Source organism: Temnothorax nylanderi, unplaced genomic scaffold (assembly GCF_030848795.1).
Source record: "Temnothorax nylanderi isolate EJ_2023f unplaced genomic scaffold, tnyl_v1.0 TNYL_tig0089_pilon, whole genome shotgun sequence".
NCBI lineage: Eukaryota > Metazoa > Arthropoda > Insecta > Hymenoptera > Formicidae > Temnothorax > Temnothorax nylanderi.
In genome coordinates, this window is record NW_027249151.1 from 184,812 (window position 1) to 208,197 (window position 23,386).

The 23,386-nt window shown below is 43.8% G+C and overlaps 1 protein-coding gene across 3 annotated transcripts in view; it reads left to right on the forward strand.

The window, feature by feature from the left end:
• Positions 1–5,584: 5,584 nt before the first annotated feature.
• Positions 5,585–23,386, forward strand: part of Smash (smallish) — a 57,052-nt gene continuing 39,250 nt past the window's right edge. For 2 of the 3 annotated variants that reach the window (XM_071710387.1, XM_071710388.1), the window contains exon 1: positions 5,585–6,044. The gene's annotated coding sequence lies outside the window, so the exon portion shown is untranslated. The remainder of the gene's footprint in view (positions 6,045–23,386) is intronic. The other variant, XM_071710390.1, reaches the window with a different exon arrangement.

Below are 23,386 nucleotides of genomic sequence, written 5' to 3' on the forward strand. Positions count from 1 at the left end.
AGATATTTCACGTCGCGTAATACCACTGCGCCACTTAGCCGCGACTCTAAAATTCGAAATTGAAAGAGAGCGATGCAATTAACTACGTCCTAAAGTCCCGTAACTCCGTTAGCGATCGTACCACGTGTACACGCGCGTGTGCGACATCGAAGTACGAATGGCCGTGGATGCCATTCTTTCGTCATTGTCGCTCCGAGGAGTCGAGACGACGAGAGTTCAGGAGTTCACCGGAGTTCACAGACATAAATTCGGTGGATATGTCGTGCCCGCCGCGGAGGCCCGATCGATGTCGTCCTTCCCTCTTTCTTAGCGCACCAATGTTGGTTAACTGTAAACTTAATTTTCACTGAATCCTCGCTTCTTCCCCTAGAACTAGAATTAGCGGTAGGCGAGGAGTAAGTTACAATTAAAGTTAACCAACGTTGATGAAACCGGCTGTTGGAACCGCTCACGTAACTGGCATTTTCTGCTCACTTCGATTACCACGTAAACGAATTTCTTGACTATACTTTCTCCCGTTAATTATCGATTAACCGGTTGCAATCTGGTTAAGTAATAATGGTAAATCAATTTGACTTGATACCCGACTCGGTTGATATTTTCCTGCACTTTATTCGCGCGTTCTACGAGATCGTCCAATTTTATAGTAAGAACCTGATTGCGCGGCGTTCTCGATGCGGTATCGATGCCCTTATATGCATATGTGGATGTATAGGCTATTTTTCGGTATGCGAAACGACACACGGTGTTGTCGCGCAACAGCGCGATGTCGCATAAATCATACGTAAATAGAAATGAAAAGAGGCAAAATAGAGAGAAAGCGAATGGCCGGCGTCACGCGAGCGGACGCGTGCAATCATCGTCGTAACAATAGCGCCCGGCTTGCAAGACGCGTGAATTCATGGCACTCGCTCGTCGCATCTAGTTTTCTAAGGCGGAATATCAACGCGATTGAACGCGTACGAGCGACAGTGGCTCGTAAAGGTGCGTTTTACACGTGCGAGCGAAACAGCGGACGTACGAACATACGTATGTTCGCACGTGTTCGTGGCCGAGGAGGTTCGCGTTATTGCGAGGAACTTCCTTCGTCAATAATCTATCCACCCACGCGTTATTCAAGGCCTCGTCGATTACGTCTGATTCGAATATTGAATCGAGAGGTGGTATTCAAGTGTTGAAACATTCGGTGAATAACAATGGTGGAATTGAATAATACGTACGTATCTATCATCATTATTTGTTATTATTTCATTACTATATTTACCGATAATTACGACTATCATCATTATTTGTTATTATTTCATGACTTTATCGGTAATTACGATTAAACATTTCTACATCGTTGCGTCAGTTTTGTACGTCGTCTAATGTCCAATTGATACTTTAAATCTTCGGACTTTGAATTCCGCGATTTGCATTGGAAGTCTCTATAGCAATAGGCTGCTATAAAGTCGGTCGAAGCTTAAAGCGTGCATCGAGCACCGAGATCGGCGCTGGGCGATCGGAGCCGCTTTGCGGGTACAAATAAACATCTCGAGCGATCCAGGTGCGCTTCCCTTTTAAGATCTGGGATCTGAAACTAGCTCCTAACATACACGCCAGCCATCGTGGCATGCGGTTGCCGCTACGGCACCACATCGTTAACACTAACCGTGAAGCCCGTATCATACCTTTACAAATTTTTTATCATTCTTCGCGCGCGCAATTATCTTCTTAAAAAAATAAACTGTTATTAAATTTATTTCAGAAGAAATTACATCAACTTGCAACTAAACATGCGCACATCTCAAAATATTGCAAGAAACATGTAATAATGAATTGCAGCATAATCTTAATTAATCCCATAAAACAGTATCTTAAGTTTAATGGAAGAATTAATAAATATATTGATATATAATAAAAATTTTTAAAATGATTAAATGTAGAGTTTTTATATATATATATATATATATATATATAAACTGTTTTCTATAACATCATAACTCCAATTTGAAAATTATAGAAATTAATGTTATATAAATTCCCCAATTTCCTAATTTTCTTTCACTGCTATAACATTCGAAACATTTTGCAAAAGCTGAAACACTTTTTCACTGTTATTTCTCTCATCATGATATATAAATTAATATAATCAATTATCGGAAAATATTTGCATTATAAAAGTGCTGTATAAGACTGAAACTTTTTCGATTATACTATACAATTTTAATTTCATAAACAGATATGTGCAAATCACTGCTGTAGATCGTTGCAAAATATCGAACGAGCATTTTCTTTGGACATAATAATCAATTATCAAAAAATGTTTAAGCCATAAAGGTGTTGATTGAAATATTGCGACAATTAGATATACTCGATACAATCGAGCTTCGTGAACAGATCTGTGCAGATCAGTGCTGTAGATCGCTGCGAAATGCCGAGTGGGCATATAAAGCGTAACAAAGTAAGGCGGCTGCGGCCGCGGCCGCGGCGGGCCGGTGACTCCCCCGATGCAGTTCCTGGTGACGTCTGACTAAGCGTTCTATTTCGACTCGCACTCTCGGAGGCCGCGTGACTAATCCACCGCGCGCATACATCAACGCAGGTGGAACTCATCCGAGAATGTCGCGGATTTCGAGATTTGGATTAGTAGGCGAGGGGGAGCGCGCATGAGGCGTCATTACGGCATTGTGCTCGTAAACGCCGGTGCACGATCGTTACACCGCACAATACCCTCGTTTTTGCGCAATTTAAACCACCAGCTGGAGATCTCACCGCGTGATGGATGCAATGCGCAGTAAATGTTCCGCGAGAGACGCATAAAGACCGCGAGGACGCGCGGCAAAACAGCACGATGCGTCGAGATACTTTTTGGCTGCACTTTCTTCACCGTCCGTGAATTACATCACGGGCTTTTTTAGTGAAAAGCGGTAAGGTCATCCGCTCTACCATGACTGTTCGCTTCGTGAATAAGCAGATTCCGCGACCGCTTGCCGAGAAGCGGAGAATGTGTTTACACTTTACAGTAGTATATCGCTTTCGTCGGACAACGCGACAGGAATAGGAAATACAAGCGATCTCAAACTTCCGTTTGAGAGATCACTTTCGTTGACCTCTTCCCATCCGATTTAGCGAAACTTTTCGCGGTGGTCGTGCGAATTCGTCGCGTAAACGCGAAATCGGTAGAAAGTTCCAGTTTCGAAAACGCGACGCACGCGAATGGCGAACGCGAATCGCTATGCGGACTGCGTAGCGTCCGCCGTAGACCGGCACTCGTTACAGACCCTATTTTTCACGAAATCAAAATGCAAGGTGCGACGAGCGTAGGTGCTTGGAATGCCAAATACATATATTCGACACGTGTCGAACCGCGAACGAAACCTGCGACGATCCGACAAGCGTAATTCAACGATAAAAAAGAACGTGAATGACGAATATGATTCGGAAGACTAAAATAAATTCTATTTTTTCATCGTGACTTTAAATATATTATTTTGCATCAACGTTTAATTCCATTATTCCATTTCAGCGAACGATAATTTAGATACCATTGATTACCCATATCCAATTTAATCAATTTAACAATAGACTTTTTACCAATATAATTGTCATCGCCTATGCACTTCAACCATTATATTACCAAGAGAAATAATATAATTCAGGACATTTTAATTTAATGCCATTAGCACGGATAAAATATTTCAGCAACTAAATTCTCAAGTTAAAGAGAGAGAGAGAAAATTATACTTCAAAACAATAACGAATGTAATGAAAAAGATCATGTTATCAGCACACTTAGGAAATAATAAATATGTTATACTGTTAAATATTAAAGGATGAAATTTAAACCAATATGTATCTTGAATTAAATAACATTTTGTTATTTTTAATTAATTGTTACCATGTGTGTCGAAATATATTATTTTAACACTAAACAGTATTATTTTAACTCCATTGGTTTAGTTAAATCAACAACATATTAGAGTAGAAGCAGTGGCGACTTGCAAGAATGACTAAAAATGATTCAAATTGAGTTTAATTTGACACTACGAATTTAACAGTGTATGATGTGACAAAACATAATATGTATATGAGACGACAATGAAAATTATTTACTTGAGATACGGCATTTAATAGACTCTTTTATCACGACTCTTGGTAATAGAAGAGTTAAATTACCGGCGCTTGAATTCTCTCGCTCGACTATCCTTGTTTTGTATTTTCGAAAAACCATGCTGGAGCCTACCTCAATTACTCGATCGAATTCCTTCGAAATTCTCCGCGTTTGCCGTTTTCCATTCGTCCAAAGGCGGCGAAACGAGCCTCGCCCTCGGCGTTTCTCATTTCCAGTCCGACGAAGGAAGGGAGAGACGCACGTGTCTCGCGTCTAGGGAAGGACGAGAGAGCCAGGGATCTGAAACAAAGGATCCAGATGGAGGAGAGAGAGAACGGGCGAGGAGGAGAACGGCGGCGACCATCTTCCTGGTCGTGATTTACTGATTTAAAGCGCGAGCCGCGTATAGCTCGGAAAACATGAGTAAGATTTCGGCGTTGCCGATCGTTGCGGTTCGCAAACACGACGTATCTTCCTGGAATTATTTGTTTTTGACGTAGAAATTCCACGGGAATTGCGGGGAAAAGCAGAATAGCACTTGACGCAATATTACAAATAAGTACCTACCTTGTGCGTCGAGGGATCAAATAATTTTTTAATTTAAACGGGCAACCGATGTACTTTTATATGACTATCTTTTTAATCAATAATACTGATCGAAAAGAGAAACGATGTAACTGTTGCTGCGCGTTTATTCCGTCCACTTTAATAAATTCCAGCGGCGCAAAGCCGTATCGGTATCGCGAAGTAAGGATATGGCTACGGCTGTCATTTTCTTTATTTTTTTTTTTTTTTTTTTAATACAGTACTGTCGCGGCGACGGATGATGGATACGCGTTTATCAGGCGATTCAGATCTTATACACGGGACTCTCGAGCGTAACGCGGGATTATCCTCTCGGCCTCGCTCCTCGCGTACCTACACATTGTACATTGTACATGCATGCATAAACGAAGGGTATCGTACCATATATTTTCGCGCGGGCTACCGCGCGTCGGAATCCTCTCGACAAAGAACCTTCGAAATCCCGCGGCGCGCCGCCGCGCCGACCGATCGTGGGCGATCCAGCCGTCGCGGTCGGTACTCCACGTCGTCGCGGGAACAATGACGGCCGTTCGGCTTCATTTAGCGAGGCGCGGAAAGTGACGAATTGTTACGGAGTTAACGAGATAGGTCGAGGATGAGGAGGTACGTAACGGCCGTAAGAACGGGAAGAAGCCGCCGCCGCCGGCCGCGGGAAGCCTCGCCGCCCTCGCCCACTCCTCCTGCTCCTATACCTCCCGCTTCTTCTCCTCCGCCGCACCGCCTTCGTTCGGCCTCGACCCGCACAAAAGTTCGTCGAGGTTGCCGCGGACGAGGCGGCCCGAAGATAACCGAGGCGACCCGAGCGCGGGCTACGCTCGCCCGCCGCGGCCGTAAACGCCGAACGGTCACGAGTCGCCCCGAGCGGCGGCGTAAACGGCCGAAGTCGCGGCCGCGGACCAAACAACTCCGCTTGCTCAGTTCCTCACGGTAAACCGGCTCGGTCGGTTCTCTCGATTCGTCTCTCCGCGTCCCCGTCTCTTTCTCTCTCTCCGTCTCTGCCTTTCTCTCTCTTTCTCTCTCTCTCTGTCTCTCTTTCCTTCGCGCTCGCGCTCGCACGGAGAGCGTTCCTGATCTCTCGTGCGCCTCGGATTCCGCGACTAAACGCAACGGCCAGCGGCAGTGATCCCCCCGGTTCCATCGTGCGACGAGAGATCGTGCGCTTCGTCGCCGTCGCGCTTCCTGCACCCGCCGGGATTCTAAGTGCGATCGATAAGAGTTGGTTTTGACAAGCGCACGGACCCGGTGGAACCAGCCAGTCGCCCCTGCCCGCCATAGCTCCCCGTCGCTCCGCGTCTCCGCGCGGTGAGGATCGCTGGACTGACAGTCTGTGGATATTACCTCCTCGACGCGGGGAATCTCTCTCAAGGTAAGTGAGCTATCCGCGCGACTTGTCTGCGAAAATCGCACGCCGCGAGAGTTTAGAAAGGCCGTGTGCCGCGCCGCGCCGTAGCGAGTCGGAGCGGGCGAGCGTGTCCGCCAGGTCTGCCTGCCTCATGCCTGCCTGCGTTCCGGGAAGAGATCGTAAACGCGAGAGATCGTATACGCGATTCGCTCGAATCTCTCGTCTCGGCTCTCGGCTACCGTGCTGCGCCCTCCGCCCTCCGCGTCGCCGTCTGACCCAAATCCGCTCTTGATTCCGACGTCGCGTCGCGAATCCCGGTTAGCCCGTTTGGCCCACGGAGAAGCGGCGACAAATGCGGGTTTAATGCGATTATCGCGGCGCCTTAAGGGTGTCTGGCGCCCGCGCCGCGGGCGTTCGGCGACAAAGGCATCAACGTGAAGGCACGAACTTCCGTCCTGCCTCCGCTTTTTTTGGGGGAATTTTTCGGACGTTTTCTCGACGGCTCGCAGACGGGAATGTAGCATTGACGTGTGAGATATTTATACGTCGGTGGAACGTAGAGACGAGTTTCGTGGCGAACTAATTGAACGATTAATTGCGTCGCGACGCAATGAACGAGACGTCTTTTGTGTCTATTTTGTATCAATGCAGGTTAACTTTCAGCTTAGTTTAACTTACTTTTTTATAACTTTTTCCAATTCTTAGAACTAGAAAAAGATGAAAAGTAAGTCACAAGCCGAGATTAAAGTTAATCTATTGGTAAAAACGGACATTAGTGCGACAGTTTTCTGAATATTCGAAAAGAGATACTTACAGGCGTGTTAATTCGATGAAATGAAAGACGCTCGATTTTTTCAGCCTCGGGATGCAGCGGAATCGTTCTCGATTGCGACAAACTCGGGTCCGATTGCATCGCGGCAATCCAAGTTAGGCAAACCCGGCAATCCTTTTGATTATTATCCCGCATAGATGCGAAATTGCCCGCGAGGAGGGAGAGGAAATTCGCTCGACCGAAAATTAAATCATCGCGACGAGCGGTAACGTTGACACGAGCAACACCCGGGACATTTAAATCCGGCATTTAAATCACGTACAAGCACTACGAGCGTTTTTCTGTTGACTCTCTCGACAGAGTCGACACCCGCGAGTCCGTCCGGCGCTGGTCCGAGATGGCGGCGCGGAATAAGATACACCGGTGCAGATGTTATTACGTAGCTAATAATTAACGATGCAGATTGGACGGATGGTCGCCGCCGCCTCGCGCGCGCGGGGCTTCGGTTGCGTGCGATGTCGCGCGAACGTGTTTCCATTAGCACCGCGACCGGCGCTCAAGTGTTTCGCGTGTTATTTTGGCGTGTTACATAATAGGCTCCATTAAACCGGAGTTGATTTATAACGGCGCGGTTTGCGAAATAATTCCGCAGACCGCGACACGCGAGCTCGCCCGATATTCCACACCGCCGCCGATGTTTCTCATCGCGGAAAACGTCATGCGTATAGCGGATATAGCACAATTAAATCTATTTGGAGTGACAGCGCAGGCTTTCTAGACTGTTTTTTTTTTTTTTTACGTTAGGCATTCGAGTAACGAACATCCGAAAAATGTCATGAAAGCTTTCAAACAATTTCTTCAATTTTTTTAGATGCGCTTTACGCGCCTTTTAGATTCTTTATTGCTTGATCAAACTGCTAACGCGTCAATTCGACTCGATTAAAATTTAGCGCATAATACGGATATGTATTATTCCACAAATAATCAGATAAATAACATTTTCTATTTTATTTCTTAATAATTCTTCGTATTTACGTACTTTGTAGTTACGTATCTTCATTCGATCTACGAGTCTCGCGTTTTCATCTGAATATTATTCATTATTCATTATTCTGCAATGATAGAAATAGAAATAGCCTGAGGATACTTCAGGCTATTTCAGGTTATTTAACGACCTGCCTATCTTGTTGTGAGATAGATATCTTGAGATAGATGTCTGTCGTCAGGTTAATATTTACGTGGCGATGACCAATATCGTGCAGGTCTTTCTTCGTAGTCTCCCTTCGGAAAAATGTTCACGTTCACGACCGAGTGTCGATGACGCGTTCGGTTTCCGCTGCAATCTTCGAAATTCCCCCGAAACGATTTTGACCGCAGAGACTCTTCTTCGCGAGTTCTAACAGCACGTTGTGCCGCGGAGTTTATCGATCAGCCGGTGAAAGTGACGCTTCTTAGTATTTGATATAAATTAGAAAGCCGACGGTGTCCCATTCCGCGTCTCCATGCAAATTATACTTCCTCGCTGTTTTACGTCAAAATTTAGGGATTTAAGAATTATATTCCGTATATATATGTGAAAGTCTTTCGCATACCTGTATCCAGAAATATTATCACTATGAACATCTCTAAAGTTCATGGCCAAGACTATTCGCTTTCCTCGAGTTTTGACATTAACGATAAGTGGTTTGTTTTTATTTAATTAAATATTAGCGTATATAACATAGTATTAGTGCCGACTGCACGTTATGTATATATAATATATATAATTTCTTATTCTACAAAACTTGCCCGGCTCCATTCAACGATGATCCTGTACAGCTGCCGTCGTTAAGAACGAGTCGCGCGTTTTTTGTCCCAGCACCGTAATCGACGCGATTTGCTCTACATGCGGAACACAGGTGGAGGGGAAACGCGTCGCTTCCCGTTCTTTATATCCCGGCACCGGAAATCCCAACAATCGTAATGCGCGAGCAGGTAGAAACAGGAGAGGATGACCGCCGGTAGAAATCGATGATTCGCTCTAGCCGCTTATTTGTCCGCTGTTAATAGTCACGGAGGAAGTCGGCTGTCGCGCTTTCACGATCATTGTACTTTCGTCGGCGGCATCGGTAATCCCCTCGAAGTCTTCAAACTCGCCTCCATCTATAATATTATTTGAGTAGACCGCAGGGGAGGTCGATGCACGAGAATGACCGTGCGCGGGGACGTTCGCAAAATATATTGAGAAGGCGATTAATTAAACGCGCGGCAGTATGTAAGACTTGACTGACTTGACTCGTCGGTTCCTGGACGGCAAAAGACGGCTAATAGACTTAATGCACTTGGCAATTATTTCTTGTTACCGCAATCTCGAGCAACGCAGCCGTATATCCGCGCGACACGGTCACATTGTAAACGAATCGGTCCTCGCGCTCGAACGATAAATAACGAGTCACTTTTTCGTTATATCCTGTTATGCGGATACGAGCCCTCGACGTGTCGACGAGCATTCTCTCGCGGACAAAAGTCTCATTCGCGCGCTCTGCAAGTCAAACGAAAACTCGAAGCTGCTGGTTGCTAGTATAGATCGAAGGCCGATGAAAGAGCACAGCCAAGGCAGTCGGAAATCGAAATATCTAAATATAGATCGCCCGAGTATGGATTAATCGATCGACATCCGGCACATCAAATTATACGTCATTATAATTACTCGTTCGCATTTGCATTCGCCATTTTCTCCCAGTTTAGAAAACCGGTTCATCGTCACCCAAGTATGCGTATAGGCGAGCTCGCGTCTACTTTCTTGTTATCGCCGATTTCAGCCGTTCTCGACGACACGACAGCGAGCGATGGACGCCGCGAAAGATGAAGAAGAAGGTGCGCATCTCGCGACTAACTTTCTCTGCGTGGTGTACCTACCGCCAAGTAGATTTCCATCCATCGCACCTATACTGTGCGCGTATTGTTTTAATTCTTGAATAATGACGCGAATCCAGGCCCTGCGATTACAACGGAATTTCATAATCATCGAAGTTCTTTCCTCGAGAACTCGTTTAATGTCACGCGCGGTACGTCAACGGGCGTTGATTACGCACGAAATAATTTTATTTTTTTCGGAAAATTACGAAAATGCGCGATTATACCTAGATACAGACTTCGTATTCTTCTTTATTGTAACAAGATAATATCATTGGCGATATTTCGACCTGTCCAATTGACTTATGGTAGTTCAAGTTCAGCTTGTTCTGTAAAGGTTTTCGGCAGCTTTAATAGAGCGACATAACGAGCGAAACAACTGGCTACTAATGAGATTAATCTTGATTTGATGAGACATAATTTAGACAATAAATTAAACGTTTAAGGTTGCCTTGCCTTCTCTTCTTTTCCAGTTGTCGAGTAGGTATATCCGTTAGAGCGAGTAATGTACGGCTAATCCGTAGGCATAAACTATTCTAACGTTCTTATACTTTGTAACGGAAACTTGAATGAAAATTACGTCCGTTCTGGCAACGCGTGGGTTTACTAGAATTTCACTCTTTCTTCCCGTCAACGTATCATTATCCCCGCGAGTTTTCTTGCGCGCGGATCACGCAAGTCTAATCATCACAATGATAAATCGTGGCAGAAGGAAAGAGTGAAATCTCGAGATCTACGTCGCACGTCCATCTTCATCGAGAAACCGTACGATCGTTCGTTTGTCTCTGACAAGACATATTTTTTTTTTTAAGGTTAATTTCAGCGGGACAAATATCGCGATTAGGACACTTCACACGAAGTCGCGCATGAAAGTTATTTTTGAGGTAACGCGCACGAACAATGGAGCCGAGATAAACTTGGGAATTCTTACCAAAGTGAACTCTACGCGATGCGCGTCCGCGCGACGTTGCTTAAGAGCTTTCCCCTCGTTTTTGTGAAAATGACCCCCTTCTCACAGGTGATCTATTCACTCTCCTGCGAGGAAATTCTCAATGAGATAAAAGAAACGTTCACACGCGGTCTCTCTGTCCCTCTTACTCTCTCGCAGCATTCTCTCTCTCTCTCTCTCTCTCTCCTCTCTCTCTCTCTCTCTCTCTCTCTCTCTCTCTCTCTCTCTCTCTCTTTCTGACCTCTATAACATGGGATCTTGATTCCAAGTACATATATGTCGACGATTATTTCAGAATAGAATAGCTCCTGAAATTCAATAAGTTGAATAATTTAATAAGTTTTTAATCTTATTATATATCTACTTATATAATTATATTATATTTGGATTTCAAACGAAGAAATAAAAAGTCTATTTTCACTTTTCACTCATTCGCGTATTCATGACGTATAATTTTTTCCGCGTTGAAAATGGAGAAACGTTCGCCTTCGGCTGCTTCGGTACCTTGTTCAACAGGAAAGATGATACGGGCGTGGGTGTGTAGACATGATTAAATCCGTCGTTCGTATCGGCTATATACCAGTTTAATGCGCATTACATGCGCAGATAAAAAAATCAGGGACAGACAGACATTTAGAAATTACATTTGTGCGATGAATCCTATATTCACATATGGCTTCTCAATCTATTGTCACGCGAAGCTTATTGTTAGTAGAATCTTTATTTGATTACAAAATAGGATCTGGGGAAACCGATATAAAAGAATGTAACTTTTGAATTCTTTCGAAACTTGTTTGATAGAAAATCATGTTACATTTTTATTTCGCCTTTTAATATGAGGATCATCTTGTGTCATGCTAAATTTGGCAATAAAAACAGCGTTCTAAGGACATCTTTTAATCTTTCGAGCTCGTGTGTAGAATACGTGTAGAAATTGCATTTTTAATATGACAAGAATAATTTGCTTCGATCCAACGACACCAAAATAGTCGCGTGTATAACTGTTGCCGAGAGTTACCTATTTGTCACGGCATATTGTCACAGTCAGATTAAACAAGCGATTATCCGCGGCGCCGTTGGTTAGTTTGCTCGGATATACGCCCGCAAGCGATAGTTATTAGTTCGTTTCATATCGTCCTGGTCGCGTACGATGTTGATAAAAGCGTGCCGAGTAGGTGCGACACCTGTTACGCGTAGATACGATAATTATAGTCATCGGCCTGTCGTCTGTTATTACGCACGTAGGAATCCGGGTACTTCGAGAATGTAGCGAGAGAGCCGCCGAACGACAGCTGCGACCGCGTCTCGTCTTATTGACCGCGAGAATCTCCTAAAGCGACATCCACACTTTCCACTCGGTATTGCATTTTCAACTGTTAATCTTTAAACGGCCAAGAGAGAATTCCCTCGAGTCGAATTAATGTCAATCATAATTTAATTACCTCCCGACTGTTCCTTAATTCTGCCTCTGGAAGATGACTAGAGATATTTATGACATATTCAAAAAATCTGACTTTAGAAAAGTGATCTTATCCACGAAAGAAAGGAATTGCTTCACAATATAGTGGAAATAATTATAGCTTCTTTTGCGGTTTTTTTTATCACTAATATTACCTATGAATTTACAAAAATGATATACTATGTATTAAAATAACAGCATCGTCTTCTAGCTATTTATACAGCGCGCGTTGCGTGTGAATTGTGCCTTGTCAGTTTAGAATAGCGGTTCTCAAACTGGTTCGTACAGTCATGAGAGACTTTACCAGTGTCGGAACAAAAAAAGAACGCGTCACTGACCGGAATAAATCATGGCAGAAATAAAGGCTTACTCTCCAAACCGCGTACAGCTGTCAGGCGAAACACATGCAGTCATGCGCGTGTGCGTATACAATTTATGCGTGGGGCTGCGCAAGATCTTGCCCGCGTGAAAAGAGCTCGGCGCGATTAGCGAAGTCTTAAGGATCGTATGCTCTGAAAAGAGATAACAAGGTGAAACGGTGAAATATCCCGGCGGCGGAATATCGTACAGGATCTCTCTCCACTGTCGTACGCTTTTAATAAATTTACGGGCCCCCGTTTGAAAAATTAATCGCGGGGAGGATGCCAGAGGGGCAACCTCGCAGACGGAGATAACTTTTCAACGGAATGCCCGCGCGGGCTGCTCGTCCCCGATAATATGTCCGCAATCACGCGACATACGCTCGGTTCGCGAGACCTCTTCTATATTTTGCCCCTCCGCCGCTAAGTATCTCCGTGCATAAATCAAACCGCGCGGTCGCGTATCGCCCCGGCGTGGCACGGGCAGATTGAACCACATTCCGGCGTGCATCGGATGCACTTACGTGGACGTCGTGGACCCGACGTAACCTTTGTCTCGGGGAAAAAAATAAATACCGCGACCGGCACGAGAATTGCGACGGAAAGAGGTGAGAGCGAGAGAGTGCGACGGAATACTTGGACGGCTAGGTCGTAATTTAAATTTAATCTACCGGCGATTAAAGTCTCATTAGGCGATCGGATCAACGATTGGGTACTCGCCAACTGCTCGCTCGATTTAAACGCGTAATGCTTCGCCACCGCGCAATCTACGGATCGCGTTTCTACTGTGCCGGAGAGGAGTGACCAGTCGATTCTTATTAAAATACCGAGATACCGGCGGATCCTTTTGCAGAATCTATTTCGTTAGATCGCTCGATGTATTGTCTCCTCAGAGAAGATTCTCTTAATATAACATTATATTTATATTAACTAAAAAATAAATGTGGACAGTGTGACAGACTGGAAAGAAAATTGTAAATTATGTTCACGTAAAAACGTTTTTTTGCAAAAAGGTTTATCTAATAAATTGCTAATAATATTGTAAAAGTTTTAAATAAAATTGATAAGAACATTTATGAGACAGCAATGCAGATGTAAAAATTACTCATATTATTTTAGCAAGATTATTATTTAACAGAACATGACAAATTTTCTGACATTATTTTCAACAGTCGCATCCTTTTCGTGAAGCGTTCATTAGATCTCGCGGTTAACAATAGAACGTAAGCCGTTAAACATTGTGTTGCTTGGAAGCAAACTGTACGGGTTTCACGGTACTCTTGAATCTTTAGAAGTTAGGCAGGGTCGCACAATACAATCCACGGAAGATTAAATCTTTTGGCAGCTGACAGTAGGCTTTGTGCTTATTTCCGACCGACCTGCTTTAGCTCGTCGAACGCATCGTCGTCTCTCGCGGTCTCGCGAGGCGTATTTTCGCTCGTTCGAGGCCCTGAGGTGTTCGAGTCTATGAGAGAGAGAGCCCTTTCTGCCCATTCAAAACATGTTTTTGCGAGAATAGCACAGCGTCTGAAAAGCGTACGAGTAATGTACGCGAATGATGCAGAAAGAAAATCCGTAAATTTTCTTACGTCATCGTTGTCAACATTACTTTATCTCACAAGCATTTCCTTTCTTGGAAGTACAGTAAAGGTATATTTTACTTCACACTTTACTTACTTGTTTTTCAAGTACCGACAAGTTGCTCCAACTTTGATCAAATGATATTAATTACTTCAGAGCGCTTACTATAAATTAATAATTTAAATATTCTTTCTTTTTTTATGACAGAAACAAAAGTAAATATATTTGAAAAAACATGCTATTGTAATAATAACACAGGCACACAAAAAAAAAAGTGTCTTGGCCGAGACACTACACTAGTGTATTCCCATGTACTTTTTTCCGCTGAATCCGAATCCGAAGTCAGAATTGTCAGATTGGCTAAAATTTATGAGATAACCACAAAAAAATGCTCAAAAACACGAATTAAAGGGAAAAAAAATTGTTTTTTTGTGGTTATCTCATAAATTTTAGCCAATCTGACAATTCTGACTTCGGATTCGGATTCAGCGGGAAAAAGTACATGGGAATACACTAGTGTAGTGTCTCGGCCAAGACACTTTTTTTTTGTGTGCCTGTGTAATTGAACTAATGTTAAGAAAACTTTCGCTCTATTTTTTTCGAAAGCTAAGCTTTCTAGGCTTGTTTTCTTTCTTCTCTCTCTCTCTCTCTCTCTCTCTCTCTCTCTCTCTCTCTCTCTCTCTCTCTCTCTCTCTCTCTCTCTCTCTCTCTCTCTCTTCGAAGCGTAATTGCGTACTTCTTTCATTTTAAGTACAGCAAAATGCTGTAAGCAAGGTGCGGTAAGCAGAACCGATCTTTTTACAAGTTGCGATAAGTGTGTGCCAAATCTGAATAAACGTACCTCGTACTCGGTTCGGATCGCCGAGCGCCGATATTACAAGGGAGAAGATGGCATGGGGAGTTAGCCGCAAAAATGCGTCTGTTTAAAATTAATACTATCCGCAGACCGATAAATCCTCCCGATGCTTCGCGGAAACGCGCGGAAAACGTTGAAAATGAGCCAGTAGCCGGAGCAAACGAGGACAGCTGAAACGAGCGATGCGGAACACGATGCACCTATCGCGTAAGCGTAGTCCTCGCGCGTAACAATTATCGGCCGATAGCCGTTCGTAAACTCGCGCACTCGGTTATGCTCGCGGCTAAAGACGGCAAAGGCGTGCTGCTCTCGACTTACTCCAGCGAGACTCCGCTTTCTTCCGTTTCGATGTTCTCATTAACTTAATGGGCGTACGGCGGGGTATACCCATTACACTTCTAAACCGCAAAATTAGATCCGCGACTTTATGGGTGGTGTCGACGATTTTTATGCTTCGCGACATATCTGCCTTTCGACACCAACACGGACTCTACACGGATTTCAACATTTTTGTATTTCCTTGAGAAATATATGTTGCATGAAAATTTATATTTCCTTGTGAAAGAGCTGCACGCGTCTCTCGAATTTGTACTGTTTCTGTTTCTTGCGCCTTCTTCCGCAACAGAATCGTGCTAATGCCGACTGGATACTTGTTCATTTTGCTTAACGTGATCCAATTCAAGTGTGCTCGTAACGTCGGCCGTGTCGGTTCTTTGCGGCGCATCCGTCCTCCGCGCGCGGTCTGTCATTGGCGCGTACCGCGCGAGGATGTCGTTGACCCCATCCTTAGGATCCTTAAGACGCAAAAACGCACACGCGAGATACCGTTGGCACGAGTCACCGACATAGATGCACCTGTTCCGCGCCGCCGCTAGTGACGATGCAACGCAAGCGGCGCGGCGCGGCGGCAGCGGCGAGCGCGCTCGCTCCGCTTGTTTCTTCTTCGCCTCCGCGTTCCGCGCGAGAGGACTCCGCGGAGGTCGCCGCCGATATCGTGACGATGCCGTTTTAGTCCATCACTCTTCGGCACGGTGTGAATTACGTGGCCAGCGATGCCGCGTCGTTGCGCGAAAGAGAGAAAGAGAGAGCGTCACAATTAAAAGGAAGAGCCAACTCCCACGCGAATTCTTGTCTCAATTTGTGAAGTACTTACTTATATTGTAACAGACAGGTTCTGTATTAAATTTTTATATGATAATCTTAAAATTAAAACGTATGAAAACAGATCCATTGGGTCAACAGTTGTGAATTACTAATAACAACATATTTTTTGACAAATTTAGGACTCAATTGTGTGTGTTATGTACAAGAAACTAAAAAAATTTGTAATTAAATAAAATTCGAGGATGTTCTCACGTCTAATTTCGCAAGTGCAGGCTAAAGTTATTTTATATCCCCAATTTTTTTTAAATTTTAAAGTAGGGCAAGAAGTTTGAATTTTATTAAAATCAAATGCAAGTCAATTTATTAGAAAAATAATTATGAGAGAATCGGACATTATAAAATAAAATAGATCAGATTTTAGTTCTCGCGGATCAACGGTTGACGAAAAGACCCCCATCGTGTCATGTCACGTTACATGGCGTTGAATCGTGTCTCGTCCGTGGCGCGGTGCGGCATTCCAGCGCGTCCTTCACCTCAGAGGGAGAGGAGTACTCGCGTTTTATTTTCATGCTTTCGGTTGGCGCTCGTGCAATTGCATAACGGTCACACACATACACGCACAGTCCCACATGCATGCATATACGCACGGAACGACACACGCACGGCGAAGGAGAGAAAGAGAGAGAGAGAGAGACGGAGGGATCGCACGCGGCCGCGTGCGGGATCGCTGCCTTTTCACGTTGCATGCGTATATAGGTACGCACATAAATGCGCGTTACTCCGGTTGCGCTGCATAAAAATGCGCTCGCGCGCGACACAATGTTGCGACGGTACACGCAACATAGTAGCTGGTAATTCTAGTAACTAAGATATGTACCGTCGTTTCAGATAGGCGAGAGCATTTAGCATCAGCGCATACGCCGCTCGCTTATTCATACGATTTTACAGCTTTCGGCGCCCGTCGGCGCCGCACCGCGCCGCACGCTCACGCGGCCGTGCGCGGATAACGGTACTTCGTAAAATTATTTTGCAATGCCAGGTAGCACGGGGATAGTCTTGGACTTAATCTTAATCCGTTGGATCTTATGGTATAATATAGGGCGAAACATATGTTGGAGATCACGATGAAGCATTCGCTCAACCACTTGCTCGCCTTTACGCGCATGTTGCGCTCCGGCACACTTTTCGTTCCAAAATTAGCTCGCCCAAGCTGTACGCTTATAGCGTGTCAATATTTTTATTCTCTAGAAAATTTTATGATTTGATGTAACAAGGTAATTATATATTATAACATGCAACTTAATAATATATAGTATCTAATATAATAACGCACGTAGCGTACATTAACGTACTTTATTAGAAATAAGAACGATGCAAATCCATCATCAACGTTAATTAGCGCGTTTGCCGCGGCTGTTCTATTCCGAAAGCGCGCCTCAAAACACGGAAGTGTTTACGGGCAAACTTGTCGCGATTACGGCTCGTTTCTTGCGGCGAGTGATGGCAAAACGACAGAGCAATTATTCGTACACTCCCCGGCCGATCCGCGAACGAAGGTTCCCATGCGCGTAATACGCACGCTCGTTACGAGGCACATTTCCGCTCGAGCGTTAAGTAAGAAAACGCCCGGTAGACGCGCTCGCGCGTAAACAGCTGTCGCTCGGAATTGTACGCGCTTCGTGTTCGGAAGACGGCGGTACTTCCCAAGTGGATGTGGCCGGTCGATTAACGGATTAATCGCTCGTCTCCGCGCTTTCATCGGCAGCTGACGTGCGCGCCCGATAAATACGACGACCCGTTAAGAACGCTAACGGGAACGTCGATATTCGCCGACGACTGACGGATCGCGATTTCGCATTGCGATTGACAGTCCCCCTCTCCCCTCCCACCTCGCATCACGAATTTCACAAGAGCATTCATTGTTTCGGCAAATGCTGACTCTCTTGAATTTTCTGTTGTGTCATATTCTCTCGGCGGATATGACGAAAAACGGAGTAGAAATTAATAAAAACTTGTCGTCTTAAACCCGCAATCTGATATCTTTATTTTCTTTACAAGTTATATATTTTAGTTATACATTAAAATATTAAGAAATAAGATACGCTGTTTTTTACCATTTAAATTATATGTGGCATAACGTATATTGAAATTATACGTTTTATCGTTTTTTTATTGCGCTATGTTATGTTGAGTTTGCGTTGCGATTGATTGCTCATATAATTTTGAACTATAGTATATTGCAACAACAAAAAAATCAACTACTTAAAAGTACCAATACCCATTTAAGTACTACATGACGATTTATGAATCGTTAATTATTTTTATTTCGCAATTTTAAGACGGAATTAGGTGAAATAACCAACACTGATTATATAACTGCATAAAAGTTCTATAGAATTAGTACAGATATTTTCACCGCATTAATCTTTTATTGTTAAAATTGTCAGGCAAGAATAGAGTCGAATTTTAACTTTCCAGAACTTGAGACATGTATATTTCTCGACACGGTATATTTAAAATTCATCAAATGTCATGGGTCAGCTAAACGATTGAGGTTTATACTGGTGCAACGTTAGTTACGGTTACGCAAGCGAGTTAGATCCTTCGGAGATGATAAGCGTGTTACATAAGATCTCTAGTTCGATTGTAACGACATGATTTTTTACAGTAGTTTTGCTTCTGAACTCCCCATCGGTGTGGAACTCGAAATTTTCGCAATTCATTGGAGAAATTGTCGTTGGTGTTACACTTCTTCAATCTAGTTAAATTCTCCCGTATGCCGTTTTATGTGCAATAAAAATACGCACGAAAATATGTATTCTTATCTTATACCGAGGAAAGGACGTGGCACGGAGCTCAGTGCAACCGCGAGCTCCGCTTTTTCTCGCCGAGTCGACGCGGCGTAACGGAAAGTTGGTAACAGTCAGTAGTAATAAAGGAATAACGGAGCATTTCCGCAGTTTAAAACGCGCACGACTCGACGATTCTTCTTACATTAGTATCAGTATAGCCTCGATCGAGTTCGGACTCGAGTGTGATGGTACATGCTCCTAGGTGTATCATTGTTGCGTTGGAAACTGCGTCTAAAAATGCATGCGTGTAATTCCGTTTCGTAATTCATTCGGTTATAACGGATCCGGCAGCATGTATAACGTTCATGATACTGTTTTAATGGAAACTTAGCGTCGAACAGAATAAAAATATGTTTCATTCACGCTATTATTACATATAATTACGACACAGAGAATCATGCAACAGTAATTATTACAATTCTGTTTTTTATTAGACTAGAATTAAGTAATTCTCATTATAGTAACATATTATTATACAGTATTAACATATAACAATAATATCCCAATTTTAAGAGATTTTTACATATTTTATCTAACCAACGTTTTGATTATTTCATAGGTTCGTTTTAAAATTATGAAATTAAAGAATCCAGCCAAAGAATAATAGGTGTGTTACTTAAATAAATGTAATACGTTCATTAATTAATAGTCCCTAATTTTTTTATCTCAATCTTATACGTTGAAATTCTCACGGCGATTTAATACGTCGACAACAAAATTAATCGTCATACATAAACCCTACGCAACTTGGTGTAGTGAGAGAATGCCGATGAAACGCTTCGTGCTTCCTCTCCCACGCCACACCCGCCTCTTCAACGCTTACTCGACGCACTTAAGACGCAGCCGGCTTAATTCGAACGTCCGTGTTTTACGAGGATGCGTAAACTCCAAACGATGCGCGATGCGAGAAATCACAATCCCGTCAGGAAAATAACAGAATGACTCGGTGCCGTATTTTCGAGGCGTGGACAGAAAGAGAGAAAGGGCGAGACAACTCAGACAAACGACGAACGATTCGTTGCAAAAACTACGATGACGAGGAGAACGCGAGCGTGGCTTACGTAAAGCAGGCACCTGCCTCATTGTGAAGCGGTTTAGCGCACTCGGCCATTCTCCTCGTACCCACGAGGAGGGAACCTCCTTTGCCCGTTTGCCCCCGCCGTTCCTCTCAACACCTCGTTCCAGATATTCGATACTTCTCCATCTCTCGCGGCCGATACCGTGGCGAAATATCGCGCGGTTGCAACGCCAATCGAGCGATGCATATATAGGTACGCACAGACGAACGGCTGTCGATTCGGTCAGCGATCTCGCATCATCGTCATCGTCATCGTGAAGAGTAGAAAGCAGTGCGCGTTTCTCGGCACCTCCGCCCCTTCAAGGACGCGAAGGATCGCCCGCCGCACCTTCTCGGCATTATTATTATTCAACAGAGCCGGCCGGAAAGGGTCCTTGACAATGGGAAACAGTCCTGAAAGGGCGAGGGATTGGTCTCGCCTCGACCTTAGGGTCGGACCTGCCAACGTCCCTTAGGGGCCAGCTCTGGGTTAAGCAAATTTTCTCTTTCGTATAAATATATCATTGTAGCTGGTAAAATTATCATCTAGAAAAACGACTAATCGTTAAACCGGATTTATCTGCAGCTAATCTGGATTATTAATGCAACTCGGCGTAGCATTAGCGTTCTGCGTAGAATGTGATTCTGCAAATCTGCACTGTATTTGTGGTTGTTCACACACGGAGAGAATTTTATATTAAATTTTACTATGCTGCCGTACCAACTGCGGACCATCAAGACGCCACAAGTTTAAATGCTATGAACATAGCATTCAATGCTATAACTATAGCATTCAATGCTATAACTATAGCATTCAATACTCTAGTTATAGCATTGAATGCTATAGTTATAGCATTGAATGCTATGTTCATAGCATTTAAACTTGTGGCGTCTTGATGGTCCGCAGTTGGTACGGCAGCATAGTAAAATTTAATATAAAATTCTCTCCGTGCATGGATACATCGCAATCTTTTGATTCTCTAATAAGATTCAAATCTGTTTTAACTTTCTAAGGTTGCAATAATTTTATAATATTGAGATATATGTGTAAATTACCTTTAACTAATATAAAATATATGCAAATTAATTTTAATATGTACTAAAGATACAGAATAACATTTACTCATTTTTACGATACAATAAATTTTTGCTATTAGTTTTTTTAGTATATTAATATATAACGAAGAATATATCTATAGCAACATCTTGATCTCGGCAATATCTAGCAATTTGCGAGATCCCATTTTAAAGAATGCCGATATTGCGACGATCATAAATATTCATTACGCGAGGTGAAACATCGAAATAAAAAGACGTGTAGATTCGGATCGGCAAACGGCAAGAGGAAGAGTTTCGACAGTCGCATTAAATGCGCTGCTCAAAATTTCTCTCGCGATCGTTAAGGCCGCGCAACGTCTCGGTATATTGCAGCGCGTATGTGAATCTTAATCGAGCGAGATCGCTGTCTGAAGGCGGATAATGATACACGCGTTACTGCCTCGACGGTACGCAATTTCCCGCGTTTGAACAAGCTTTATTATCCGACCGTCGCTCATTCGCGTCTCTATGGACTCTCGCTCGGCTATCGCATCTCGCTTCGATTAAACGAAGGGAAGCGGGCTTCGACGTGACGAGTGCGCGAAGGACGAATACCGTGGGCACCTTTTTCACCGTGCGCATCGTTCCGCGACCGCGTCCCTACCGATTGTGTTCGATTCGCGACGGCGTTAATCGAGGGAATCGACGAAGGCACGCCGCAATCGCCGCAGCCGTCGCCACCGCAGCTTGTTGTTGGCTGTATTATACGCGCGAGACGGCGGGCGGGCATCTAGGAAAAACTTTCCCGAAGGCCCAATTCCCACGATCCGCGTCGGGGCCTTTTACGCTTACGCCTTCGGCGGCTGCACGTATAGATCGACCGCCGTCGACGCCGCCGCTGCCGCTGCCGCTGCAGCTACCTACGTGCATCCCGCGCGCACAATGCGCGCAAGGTGCATGTACGGGCGCGCGCGTATACGCTCGCTCCTTTGGAAAGCGACGGGAAAAAGCGAGCCCGGGTCGAACTCGGTCGCCGCTTCACGGTGACGTACGGTCGATGCGTCGGTCGTGACGAGAGTGAGAGGTCGTGAGAGTCGAAGCTACGAGGTGCATGTCGATGAACGTGTCAGAAATGGAAATCCGAATCCTGCGACTCCGAGAAATCGAAATTTTGATACCACCAGCTGTTTTCACCAATGTCAATTAACTTTCGAACGATGATTTAATTTTTCTTGTATATCCCTTTGCTGATTTTAGCTTAAGAAAAATTAATATTCGCGTTACAGTTACGGAAACTGATCGTAACCTACTCTGGGAAAAATAAAGACGGAAATAACCCACTTTGGGGCCCACGATTACGCGTAACTAAAAATCGTAATTAGCTATTCTATCTATTTTAAAGATTTTTAAATTATACTTGTCAATTCTCTGAATTAGTTCTGTCGATATTCAGTTACGCAAAAATAATTTTCACTTAAGGGGCACTAACCAAAATGTTAATTAGAGTTACGATATCCAAATAATTTGATTATCTAAAATCGTGGGCCCCAAAGTGTAGGTTATATTTTTCCCAGAGTATGTAATATAAGCATTGCCTCTGTGAAAGAATCTTTATTTGCTTTATTCTCGAAAGTATTTCTGTAGATTTCGGAGTGAGGAATTTTAGAATATAATGATGTAAAACGTTAGATGAAGTCATCGTGGTACGATTTTGAAAGAGGGGCCAATCGCCTCATTAGTAGTTTCAAGTGGTAAGCGTAACCACGTGGAATATCGCCAAAAGCGGCCGCGTGACGCGATCTACCTGGCATCCCTGATCTATATTTGTAATGGAGAGAACGACCGATGGGATATGCGATCAATCGTATCCGCTGCCAAGTGCTGTCCGTGTCTTCGATTCTTCCTGCTTTAAATGACCCCGACTAATTGTAAGTGCTAGCACGAAACTAACTCTTCAAATGTTACTATTAATTCCGCTGTTATTAGAAAAGTTTAGTAAACTTTTTCATAATAAATTTAATAAACTTCAATAAACAATTCTTCCATGTGGAATTAGAATTGTAACATGTAATTATACTAATTATATAATTAATAATATTTCTAATGCTAATGCTACTATAGTCTATACCGCAATACTAGGAATTGCGTTACTAATGGTAGAACTAATTTGCGCGAAAATATTAATTGATTTGCTTGTTTAATAATTATTTCATTTTTTATTAGAAATCACTGCATTCTTTAATAAGCCGACAGTTGCTGGCGCCTGATTGAAACGCATCGCAGATCGACGTTTTCAGAAACGCGATCGAATGGCGTCGAACTTCCCTTGCCTTTCCCTCCCCAAGGACGATCCTTTTCATTCTCGACGCGGGTATTATGTCGTACGTACGCACATACAGGTGCCCGTAGTACGATCGCGCGATCATTTTGCGCACGCATAAATC